Source organism: Eriocheir sinensis, unplaced genomic scaffold, assembly GCF_024679095.1.
Source record: "Eriocheir sinensis breed Jianghai 21 unplaced genomic scaffold, ASM2467909v1 Scaffold87, whole genome shotgun sequence".
In the NCBI taxonomy this organism is placed as follows: Eukaryota; Metazoa; Arthropoda; class Malacostraca; order Decapoda; family Varunidae; genus Eriocheir; species Eriocheir sinensis.
In genome coordinates, this window is record NW_026112241.1 from 60353 (window position 1) to 73257 (window position 12905).

Genomic DNA, 12905 nt, shown 5'->3' on the forward strand with positions numbered 1-12905 from the left:
ATAATAATTATAATAATGATAATAATAATAATAATAATAATAATAATAATAATAATAATAATAATAATAATAATAATAATAATAATAATAATAATAATAATAATAATAATAATAATAATAATAATAATAATAATAAATAATAATAATAATAATAATAATAATAATAATAATAATAATAATAATAATAATAATAATAATAATAATAATAATAATAATAATAATAATAATAATAATAATAATAATAATAATAATAATAATAATAATAATAATAATAATAATAATAATAATAATAATAATAATAATAATAATAATAATAATAATAATGATAATAATAATAATAATAATAATAATAATAATAATAATAATAATAATAATAATAATAATAATAATAATAATAATAATAATAATAATAATAATAATAATAATAATAATAATAATAATAATAATAATAATAATAATAATAATAATAATAATAATAATAGTAATAATAATAGTACCAACAATAAGAATCATAACTCACCTGGTTAAACTTGCAGGTGGTAAGAGGAGGCAGAGGAAGGAACAAGCACACAACAGTAACCAGGATCCTTCAGTCGGAGGGTCAGCAGCAACACATACACCACCGCAGCAACACAACCAGCAACACAGTAACCGCCAAACAAGTGTCCGTGTTCAACTATAAATCACCGGTAACAACACAGCGACCGCCACAACGCTACTATCCTCTCAGCACTCCTCGCCCCTTACCCTTCCCTTATCAAGCTCAGAGGCGCCCTTCACTCTGACACTTGAAGGCTACGAGGAAAGGGGCGGCTCGTAGGGCGGCGCCAGGAATCTGTCAAGAGGAGTGGCAGGAGCCGGGCGACGTACTCCCTCCCCACACGACAGCTAAGCAGACACTGGTCTAAGAGAGAGGCTCAGGGGAAGGCCGAAGGGGCTGGGCGCTAGGCAGGCCATTGCTCTCTCGATTATAAAGTAGGCCTGACAGCTCAAAGTATGAGTCATCCAAGTTAGGCCGAGAGTGTCCTGCGCTCTCCAACTAAAATGTTATATTATTGTGTTTTAATGCATATCTTTTTTTCAGATATATATTTTTTTCTGTGATAAAGATTTTCCAACATTAATATCTTATAAAAATCATCAAATTAGACATACAAAAGAGGAAATAAATAAGATATAGTATAAGGAGAGAGATAAATATTCACACACAAAAAAATATATAAATACATTGACAGTCGTAGCTGGATACTCCTGTTAGTGTGATTTATCACTTTTTCTAAATACCTCTTTTTGACATTCATAACAGTGTCGTTATTTTTACTATTTTTCAACAAGCCGATCCTCCACCCCTGTACTAGACAACTCAATCACCTGCTATCTGGCAACTACGACTGCTACAACCCCGTAATAGTGGAAACTATTAACAAAAGTGGATAGAAAAGCAAAGTCAGGGGAAGAAAAGAACATAAAAACACCTAGGTTCAGGGTGAAATGTATAAGTGTGCACTGTAAAGTGACTAGTGCATGGTGTGAAGTATAAGTGTTGAGGAGGAGGATTTAAGAAGTGCTACAAAGCTTTAAGGGTCAAAAGAAGAAGAACATAAGAACATAAGAACACAGGGAAACTGCAAGAGGCCGAGTGGCCTACACAGGGCAGCTCCAGAATCCCCCCCACAACTTACGATGGGTGAGGTGTAGTTTCAGGGCTTACAGGTAGAGGCTTGATCCTCGTTTACCATCGGTACGGGCGTACGCTCCAGTACCCTGTCTCCTTACTGCACACACACCTCTCTACCACCTGTCATCCTCGTCCATGTAGCTATCCAGTCTACTCTTAAAACAAGCTATCGTCCCTGCACTAGCTATGTGATTGCCGAGTATATTCCATTCCCCCATCAATCTATTACTAGACCAATGCTTGCCTATTTCCCTTCTGTGTTCTATCCTGCTGCCTAATTCTCAGTACCCATTTGAATACATCTATCAGATCTCCCCGCACTCTTCGTCTTTCTAGTGAATGTAAGTTGAGATGTTTCAGCCTATCTTGATATGGGAGGTTCCTCAGCCACTGAATCATCTTGGTCATCCTCCTCTGAACTGATTCTAGCAAACTGATGTTCATTTTGTAGCGTGCATGGGCACCAAAACTGGACAGCATAATCTAAGTGTGGCCTAACTAACGCTAAATAGAGTCTGAGGATGACCTCTGCATTCCTGTTGGTTACCGTCCTGTTAATAAAGCCTAATACCATGTTAGACCTATTCCTCGCACTAATGCATTGCTTCCTTAGTTTTAGGTCAGAGTTCACTAACACTCCCAAATCCCTTTCACACTTTGATCTGCCTATCGCTGTGGAGTCTAAACTACACCCGTGTAATGGGTTGCGTGTTCCTACACTAAGTACGCTACACTTGGTGATGTTAAAATTCATCTGCCATTTTTCTGACCAAGCTGACAGTTTGTTGAGATCCTTCTGCAGTGCTCTAGCATCCTCCCTTGTCCTAATAGTGCGTCCTATTTTGGTGTCGTCTGCAAATTTACCTTTGTCACTAGTTATCCCATTGTCTATGCCACTGATGTAGATAATGAATAAAAGCGGGCCTAAAACTGAACCTTGAGGAACCCCACTGGCAACATTACCCCATTCGGATTTTTTTTATCGTTAATGGTAACCGTCTGTTTTCTGTCGCTAAACCCCGCCTTAATCCAAACAAATACCTTCCCTCTTATTCCATGAGCCCTGACTTTATTTAACAGTCTGGTGATTTACCTTATCGAAGGCCTTACTAAAATCAAGATATAATACATCATAGCTCTGATCATTTTCAGCTGCCTCGTATACTCTATTGTAAAAGAATAAAAGATTAGTGAGGCACGACTTTCCTTTAATAAACCCATGCTGTGGGTCGTGAATTAAATTATGTCTGTCGATATGGTCCCTAATGCTATCAGCTATTATTGACTCATACATTTTACCAATAACTGACGTCAAACTAATTGGCCTATAGTTCTCCATAAAAGATTTGTCTCCCTTCTTAAATATTGGAATAACGTGTGCCTACCTCCATGAAACAGGCACCACCCCTGTGTCTAGTGACTTCCTAAAAACTTCTGTTAACTGCCCACTGATTTGAGTTTTACATTCCTTTAATACCCTGGGGAAAAGTTCATCGGGCCCTGGCGCCTTAGTGACTTTAAGTCTATCTATCAGTCTAATCATGAGCTCCCTACTTATGTTGGTGTCGGTTAATCCTTCTACCTCTTCTCCCTGAGGTATATCATCTAGTCTTTCTTTGGTAAATACAGTTAAGAAATATATATTTAACGCCTCGCTCATTTCCTAATCCCTATCAATCAGTGATTTTCCTGACTTAAGCGGCCCTATCTTATCCCTAACCTTGGTCTTATACAGCTGAAAGAAGCCCTTTGGATTGGTGTTTGTTTCCCTGGCAATTCTAATCTCATAATTACGTTTTGCCATACGTGTGTTCTTCTTTACTGTTCTAGCTAAATCGTTGTAACTATCCCTTAGGTGAGTTTCCCCCTTTTAATTCTAACATATAGTCCTCTTTTCCTTCCTATTTCAGTTTTCAGCCTGTCTGTCATCCATCGCGGGTAATTACCTGTTGACCTGACTTCCCTGTGAGGTATAAACTGTTTCTGTCCTAGTTTAATCTCCCTGACCAGACTATTGTACTCACCCTCCAAGCTACTGACCTGACTAGTGACCTCACCTGAGATTAACGCCCCTCCCTGCTCTGGGTCCTGACCTACTTCTAGCCTGGGAGCAGCAGAAACAGCAGAAAATAAGTCAATCAATGTAAAAAAGCAAATAATATAGTGAAATAGGTAGAGGTCCAGGAAGTTATAAGGCAAACTGTAATGGTATATCTCTGGTAACAATAGCACCAGCAGCAGCAGCAGCAGCAGCAGTAGTAGTAGCAATAGTAGTAGCGTAGGGAGAGGACGTGCTGTGATTAGCTCCTTTATTTTGTGTCATAAGTTAGGTCCTATAACCGATACCGCCTTGGAATGTATACCTTCGTACGCGTGAACGTGCAGTGAACGTAACGAAATATAGTGCAATCTGGTGCCATTGACGATGCAGGTGTTAATTACGAATTACTGCTTTTGAGAGAGGCCGTGTGCTGGCCGGCAGTGTGAGAAACATCGGTGTAACGATAAATATTGGGTCAAGTGGCCCACGTCCCCTCGGTGCTTGTGAGCGACGCTCGACTCTGTGACGGACGGCCGGAAGGTGGAAAATTGGAAGGCAGAGCTGAGGGAAAGAGGGAGGGAAAGAGGGAGAGAGGGGAAAGGAGGGAAAGAGAGTGGAGAAGAGGGGGAGAGAGTGGTAGAGGAGGAGGGGAGGGGGAGTGAGAGTAGAGAGGGGAGAGAGAGAGGGAGAGAGAAGAGAGAGCAAGTTATAGTTTTTCCATGTACATCATCCAATATATTTTCTCAGTATGTCAAATAGATTAAATGTCAGTGATTTATAGGGGAGTGGTGAGTTCTGGCAGGCGTGTCGGGATGGGCGGAGGTGGGTCAGTTTTCAAGACCGAGGGCAAACAGTAACAGCCCCTAACCCCCCCCACCCCCTAACGCTACCCACGCACATCCCCTCACTTCCCGGGTCCCTGCTAACCCCGCCCCGCTGCCCAGTAACTTCCCACCCCCGCCTGAGGTCCATAAAACACAGAGTATCTGACTCGGCGAACTGCTGGTAATGATATCACTACTACTACTACTACTCAACTTTAATGTGTAGGGTCAGGTGCATTAGTAAAATTGTAAAGTGTTGGCGAGGAGCAATGGTAGTGGAAAAATAAACAATCATTCTAATATTACCGTAAAGGTAGAGTAAGCATATGTAAGTGTATGTCTGTGTGTAGGTATATGGGGGGAGACAAGAGTAAAAGTGGGGTCTACTACTATTGCTCTATTCATCACCACAAATAGCAACTAAGATACACTAGCATGCATAATGGCACCGAAATGGAGCCCCCTCAATGTTGCATTTGTTCGTCTCGAAATCAAAACTGTGTTCAATGCTCGTGCGTAAGACGAGGCCAGCCCTGTGTGAACTGTAAGAGAGGTGGAGATTGTCGAAACCCAAACAATCAACGGCAGGATGTGGAAAATGGGGAGCAACCACAAGTGGTGCTGGGTGGACAGGCCAATGAAGGCGCTGGAGATGATCAGGTGGAGGGGGGTGCAGGTGGCGAGAGACAAGGGCAAGGTGACCAGGGTGAGGACGCCTCGCGCGAGCTCCGCTTCTGGCAGAGGTGGACACTGGAGGAGACAGAGGAGTGGGTGCGAGACGCTTACAATCATGTGGTAACGTTTTCTCCCAATAACGTATTTGAGGCCCCGAGATGTAACGCCACCAAAACCTTGATAGAGGAGAAAACCTACCTCGTTAGAGCGTACAACAACTCCACGCAAATCGCCCCCTACGCTTTAAAGATTCTGGCCATACTACCGCACCTCATATGCCAACGGACTCACAAAAAGTCGAACCAATCTGAGGACGTGAAGGCGGTACAAAGAAGAATGGAGCTGTGGAGGAAAGGGGACGTCCGGAAGCTACTTGACGAGGCTAAAACACTGCAGGAGAGACTAGGCAGACGTAATAGTCGCAAGAAGGACAGTAACGACAGGGCTAGAAACTTTGCTGACAAGATGAGACAAGGCAAAGTGGCCATGGCAACTAGATCACTGTCAATAGAAGATGAGGCAGCGGAGTCCTTCCCATGACGGAAGAGACACGCCAGATCCTCAAGGACAAGCATCCAGATGCTAGACCTGCACACCCAGAAATGAAGTTCCTTGGAGACTACACCCCACCGCATCGAGTTGTCTTCGACCATATTAGCGGTGACGTGATCTGGAAGCACGCCCTTCACACGCAGGGAGCGGCTGGACCATCAGGCTTGGATGCCAAGGGGTGGAAACACCTCCTCAGTAAGAACATCTTTGGTAATCCAGCTGTGGATCTTCGCGACGCAATAGCCGCCCTAGCAAGAAAATTGGCGTCAGAGAATTGCCAACACCTCGAGCCTTTGATGGCCTGCCGGCTCATCCCGCTGGATAAAAAACCAGGCTGTCGCCCCATCGGGATAGGGGAGGTGCTCAGGAGGATCATAGGCAAGGCTGTCATGGAGGTGGTGAAGGACGACGTGAGGAAGGCGGTGGGAAACCTCCAAGTGTGTGCGGGTCAGCAGGCTGGATGTGAAGCGGCCATTCACGCTGTCAGGAGAATGTTCGAAGACCCAGAATGCGAGGCGGTGCTGATGGTGGACGCTGCAAATGCGTTCAACAACTTCAATAGGGAGACAGCACTGCACAACATCAAAATCAAGTGCCCTATATTCGCCCAATATATTGAAAATACATACAAGGAACCTGCCAGACTGTTCATCAGCAGTCATAATAACCAACGACTTGGAGACCCGGTGGCCATACAATCTTCAGAAGGCACCACCCAAGGGGACCCAGTGGCCATGGCAATGTTTGCCATGGGAATGATGAAGCTGCAGGACATCATCCGCCATGAAAACACCAACGTCAAACAGGTGGCGTATGCGGATGACCTCACCGGTGTAGGAAAGTCTGCAGACCTCAGGAAATGGTGGGACCTCGTCAATGAACATGGCCCTAAAATAGGGTACCATCCCAACGCCACGAAGTCTGTGGTGATTGTAAAACCAGAGGCATACGATCGGGCCAAAACAGTATTCCAGGGCAGTAACGTGAAACTGTCAGTGACTGGAGAAAGACACCTCGGGGCAGCCATTGGAACAGCTGAATACAGAACCGAATATGTGAAAACGGCTGTAAAGCGCTGGGAGTCCGAACTGCAGAGACTGAGCGAGATCGCCAAAACAGAACCGCAGGCAGCCTACGCAGCATTTACGTACGGTGTCAAGCATAAATGGAACTACCTCATGAGGACAGTTCCTGATGTTGCTCCGTTACTAAAACCTCTGGAAGATGCTATCAGAAACACCTTCATACCGGCGATAGCAAATGGGAGATGTCCCAGTGACCAGGAGAGAAGATTGCTGGAGTTGCCGCCAAGAATGGGTGGGCTCGGCATCACCAACCCGCAAAATCTGGCTGAGTCTGAATTCGGGAACTCAATCCGAATCACAGCCTCCTTGACCGGATATATTACCAATCAAAATGAAAGGGGTGAAGACAACCCTCAAGATATTAGGTCACTAAGGAATGAAATCTCCATAAACAGAGAAGGAAAACAGAGAGACACTCTGAGTGACCTAATGAGAGAACTCCCAGAAGACGCAAGGAGGAGGACAGATATTGCACAGGAAGTGGGCGCTTCAAACTGGCTAACCACACTACCTATCAGGGCAAAAGGCTTCAACTTAAACAAAAAAAGAATTTACTGATGCCCTTGCCCTCAGGTATGGCTGGCCCGTGGATGGGCTCCCAAACATGTGTAACTGTGGCTCACCCTTCAACCAAAATCATGCCATGACATGCAAGAGAGGAAGTTTCGTCTGCATGAGACATGATGAAGTGAGAGACGTAACAGCTCAGATGCTGAAAGAAGTCTGCCACGACGTGACTGTGGAACCCATGCTGCTCCCTCTGCAAGGCGAACACCTCGCCAGACGCACCGCTAATGTTTCGAACGAAGCACGAGTGGATGTTAGCGCCAGAGGGTTTTGGACTCGTGGACAAAGGGCATACTTTGATATAAGGATCTTTGATCCCATGGCCCATTGCCACAGAGACCTGACCCTTGATGCAGCCCACAGAAGAAACGAACAAGAGAAGAACAGAGCATATGAAGAAAGAATACAGAATGTGGACCAGGGCTCCTTCACCCCGGTAGTATTCACGACGGCAGGAGGGATGGGACCAAGGGCGCAGAGCTTCTACGCAAGACTCGCCGAAACACTGGCGGATAAGAAACAACAGCCAAGAAGCAGTGTGGTCGCCTGGATGAGATGCAGGCTGTCCTTCTCCCTCCTGAGGTCAGCCTTGGTCTGCCTGAGAGGAACCAGGTCACCTGCACCCAAAACCACCCGCATTGCTGACCTGGACTTTGAGGCGACGGTGGTTGGTAGTCGTATCAACCACAAGCTCTGTTAGCTTAAAAATAAAATGTTTAGTAAAGTTTGTAATATTAAATAAAGTTGGTTGTCGGCCACAATCATTGGCGGGGTGGGGCCAATGAATTGCTTTGTGAAAGGATATGAGAAAATATACCGCTCACAACGCAACTCTAATAGATGGAGGCCCGTAGTAGTAGTAGTAAAAAAAAAAAAAAAAGTAGTAGCAGTAGTAGTAGTAGTAGTAGTAGTAGTAGTAGTCTTATAAGTAAAAAGAATGGTGAGCCTGCTTCCTAGGATATACAAAGTGTGTTAGCGTACCTGTCAGTGCCTCTGAAGGAAGATATTTGTTTGACATGTGTCCGAGTTGTCACTGAGCCTGTCCAGCACGGCCTTGACAGGAGCGTGGACGGACCTGGAATATGACAGGTAATGTATAGGTCTATCTCTCAGACACACACACACACACACACACACACACACACACACACACACACGCGCGCGACAAAATATGAGAGTGGAATGGTATATGGCAGATGGAGTTCAACCTTGGGAAATGTAAAAAAAATAGAGTTTGGTAGGAGTGGTAGAAGATGTGAATATAATTATAAGATGGGAAGTGAGATAATATGCAGAGGAATGGAAGAAAAAGATTTGGGAATCACTATCTCAGAGAACATGTCACCGGACAAACAGATCAACAGGATAACGGGACAAACTATGAATTTGCTGACGAACATAAGGACGGCATTTGTGTATTTGGACGAGGAGATGATGAAGAAAATAATAGTTACAATGATAAGGCCAAGGTTGGAGTATGCAGCAGTGGTCTGGTCTCCTCACGAAAAGAAGAACATAAGAAAGCTGGAAAGAGTACAGAGAGTAGCAACTAAGATGGTACCGGAATTTAGGGATCGGACTTACGAGGGGAGACTCAATGGCATGGGGCTCACAACCCTGGAGATAAGAAGAGAAAGAGGAGACCTGATAGCGGTGTACAGGGTGGCCAGCTGGGTGGAAAATCTGGACAGAGAGGACCTGGGTGTGTGGAGCGAGAGAGAAACGAGAGGCCATGGAAAGAAGTTGAGGGCGACCACGTGTATGCGAGATGTGAAAAAGTTTAGCTTCCCAAACAGAAGCATTGAGCTGTGGAATGGACTGGAGGAGGTGGTGGTTTGTACAAGAAACATTCATGATTTTAAGGAAAAGTTGGACAAGAGAGGATATGGAGACGGGACAGCGCGAGCGTAGCTCTTTTCCCGTATGTCACAACTAGGTAAATACAACTAGGTAAATACACACACACACACACACACACACACACACACACACACACACACACACACACACACATATACAGACACACACTCACACAGAATATTACACGATTGACAAAAAAATTCCAAAGATGCAAATTAAGTAGTTAATACACACACACACACACACACACACACACACACACACACACACACACACACACACACACACACACACACACATCTAACTGGAATTACAGGACTACCTACAGGAAAAAAGAGCCCAAGATTGTATGCTTAACAGAAACAAAACTGAATGATGTCCTCCAAATAGTGTTTGATAACAACTACAATGTATAGAGGAAAGATAGAAACGGCAAAGGTGGTGGAGGAGTGATGATAATGACGAGGAAGGAGGTATTAGTGAATCAGTAGTATATGGAGAAGGAAAGGCGGAAATAGTGAGTGTAAATCTGTAGAACAAAAACAGAGAAAGGATGATGATTATAGCAACTTATGTACCACCAAGAACTAACTCATGGAGTAAATAAGAATATGAGACCATGATTGAAGATACCATTCAGAGTTTAAGTAGACTACTCAAGGCAAACAAAAAGAGTCCTATTAGTTGGTAATTTTAATTGTAAGGAAGTAAATTGGGAGATGTTTGAAAGTGGAAGTAGTGAAACGGCATGGGGGAAAGGTTTTTAAGATTGACGATGGAAAACTTGATGACGCAGTGGGTGAAGGAAAACACAAGATATGGAAGTGAAGACGAACTGGCAAGACTGGACCTGGTGTTAACAGAGGGAATACTCTTGACGAATGAATTAAGGTATGGATGCCCCATGGGTAAGAGTGACCACGTGATCATAGAGATGGAAACAGAAGAGGAAGGAAGTGAAGAGGATGAATCATATAAGAGAAACAGGTTAAACTACAGGAAGGCAGACGCGGAAAATCTCAGGAAATACTATGGAGAGCTGGACTGGGATGAGTTAACCCGTGGGCGTCGGCTATGGGAAAGCCGAGAAGTGGCCGAGAAACGGCAACCTTACACTGCATTTTGAGACTATGAAAAGAGCATGGAACGTATATCAGAGTACTCCTCTCATAACCATAAAGCAGTTAAAAATATTTACTTATACTCAAACTCCATTCTTTTTGGGTAGTGTTTGCTACAAAATAAACAGTCTCGTGACACGTGGCATCTAGCCGAGAGTCGCTTCTTGTCTACTTTAGAGAACTGGACAAGTGATTACTGTATGGATAGCTAATTCAGTCTGCCATGACCTTACAACACCACCAAAGACAAATAAGCCCACCTCAAGATCAATTAACCACCACAATGACCCAGTTCATGCATGGTGGGTTGCTATATGCCGCCACCGCCCACAATTAGCTCGAATTAGTCGTTTTGAGTGGAGCCCAAAACTGGGTCCGCCGTTTCAGCGGACCGACTCGCGGGAGCCCCAAAAATGGGTCCACCGACGCTGCCGGGTTAAAGAGAACAAGTGAAGTACAAGAAAAGTATGGTATTTTCATGGAGGCATATAAATCAGGAGTTATGAAATTTGTACCAGAATACAAACCTAAAGAAAAAGGAAAAAAGGACTGGTTTACTGCAAAATGTGCTGAGGCAAAAGAGAAAAAAAGTGACAAAACATGTAAAAGGTGGAAAAGAAATAAAAACCAAAGGAATGAAAAAGATTATAAGATAGCGAGAAATGAATACGTGAAAATGAGGAGAGAAGAAGAAAAGGGATATGAAAAGGAGATTGTGGAAAAGTGCAAGGAACAACATAAACTGTTTTACAGATTTATAAATGGAAACATCAAGCCAAGGGAAACAACAGAAAGACTGAGTGATGGAAATGTGAAAATCAACGATCCTAAAGACATGATTGAGGCACTAAACAAAAAGTTCCAGCATTTTTTACAAAAGAATCACAATTAAACGAACCACAAGAAAACAAGATAAATGTTCAAATGGAAGAAGTCATAGTAACTAAAGAGGAGATATATAAAATAATGGAGTAGCTGCAAGAGAGGAAAGCTGAAGGACCGGATGGAGTCTCAGGTTACATATTGAAAGAATGCAGAAATGAGTTGGTTGGACCAGTATGTGACATCATTAAATGCTCAATAACAACTGGTGTAGTGTCAAAGGAGTGGCGGAAAGCCGAAGTGGTCCCTATATACAAAAGTGGAAAAAAGGAAGAACCCCTGAACTACAGACCTGTATCATTGACCAGCGTAGTATGTAAAATATGTGAGAAAATGATAAAGAAACAATGGACGAGATTTCTAGAAGAGCATAATATAAACACAAGTAAACAATATGGCTTCAGAAAAGGGCGCTCATGTGTAACAAACTTACTGAGCTTTTACTCAAGAGTGACAGATAAAATACAGGAGAGGGACGGATGGGTTGATTGTGTGTACTTGGACCTGAAGAAGGCGTTTGACAAAGTTCCACATACAAGACTGCTATGGAAGCTGGAAAATAACGGAGGATTGAAAGGGAAAACGGTGAACTGGATGGAGAGCTACCTAAGGGGAAGAGAGATGAGAACAGTGGTTGAGGACATAAAATCGGAATGGAGAACTGTAGAGAGTGGAGTGTGACAAGAGGCATAACAACATGAAACGGACTTGACGAGGAGACTGTGCAAAAACGATTCATGAATTTAAAGCCAAACTGGATAATAAGCGTTATGGAGACGGGACAGCACGAGCCTAGTACGGCTCTTTTCCTGTATTTCACAACTAGGTAAATACACACACACACACACACACACACACACACACACACACACACACACACACACACACACACACACACTAATTTATAAATTGTGGAATAAAATAGAAGAAGTAGATAACTAGGAGTGGCTACTAAGAGAAGGAAAAGACACCAGCAACACACGAGGATAAGGTAAAATATTGAGAAAAGGAAGATGTTTCAGAGACATGAAAATATATAGCTTCCCACAAAGAAACGTAGCGGTTTGGAACAGACTAAGTGAGGAAGTAGTATCGGCAAAGAGTGTGCAAGGCTTTAAGGAAAAACTGGACAGATACAGATGTGGAGACGGGACCACATGAGCTTAGCTCAGGCCCTGTAACATTACAACTAGGTAAATACACACACACACACACACACACACACACACACACACACACACACACACGGCCCGGTAGCTCAGTGGATAGAGCGTCTGCCTCATAACCAGAAGGACCGGGGTTCGATTCCCCGGCCGGGTGAAAATAAGCTGGGTTTATCTTCTTTCACGTGTAGCCCCTGTTCACCTAGCAGTGAGTAGGTACGCGACGTCAGGTAAAGAGTTGTGTCCTTGTTGTCGCGGTGTGTTGTGTGTGAGTGGTCTCAGTCCTACCCAAAGATCGGTACTTCGAGCTCTGTGCTCTTCCGTAGGGGAGCGGCTGGCTGTCTCAAGAGAGACCCGCAGCACACCAAGAGGTGAATGACACAGCCAGGTCCAGCCTGAGGTGTCCGGCCAGGAGGGACTCGTACTCTAGGATGGCCCGGCGCACCCTCCACTTGCT

The 12905-nt window shown here is 43.8% G+C and overlaps 1 non-coding gene across 1 annotated transcript; it reads left to right on the forward strand.

The window, feature by feature from the left end:
* The first annotated feature begins 12532 nt into the window (after positions 1–12532).
* Positions 12533–12606, forward strand: Trnam-cau (transfer RNA methionine (anticodon CAU)). The gene has a single exon. It is a non-coding gene; the product is annotated as a tRNA-Met (tRNA).
* The last annotated feature ends 299 nt before the right edge of the window (positions 12607–12905 follow it).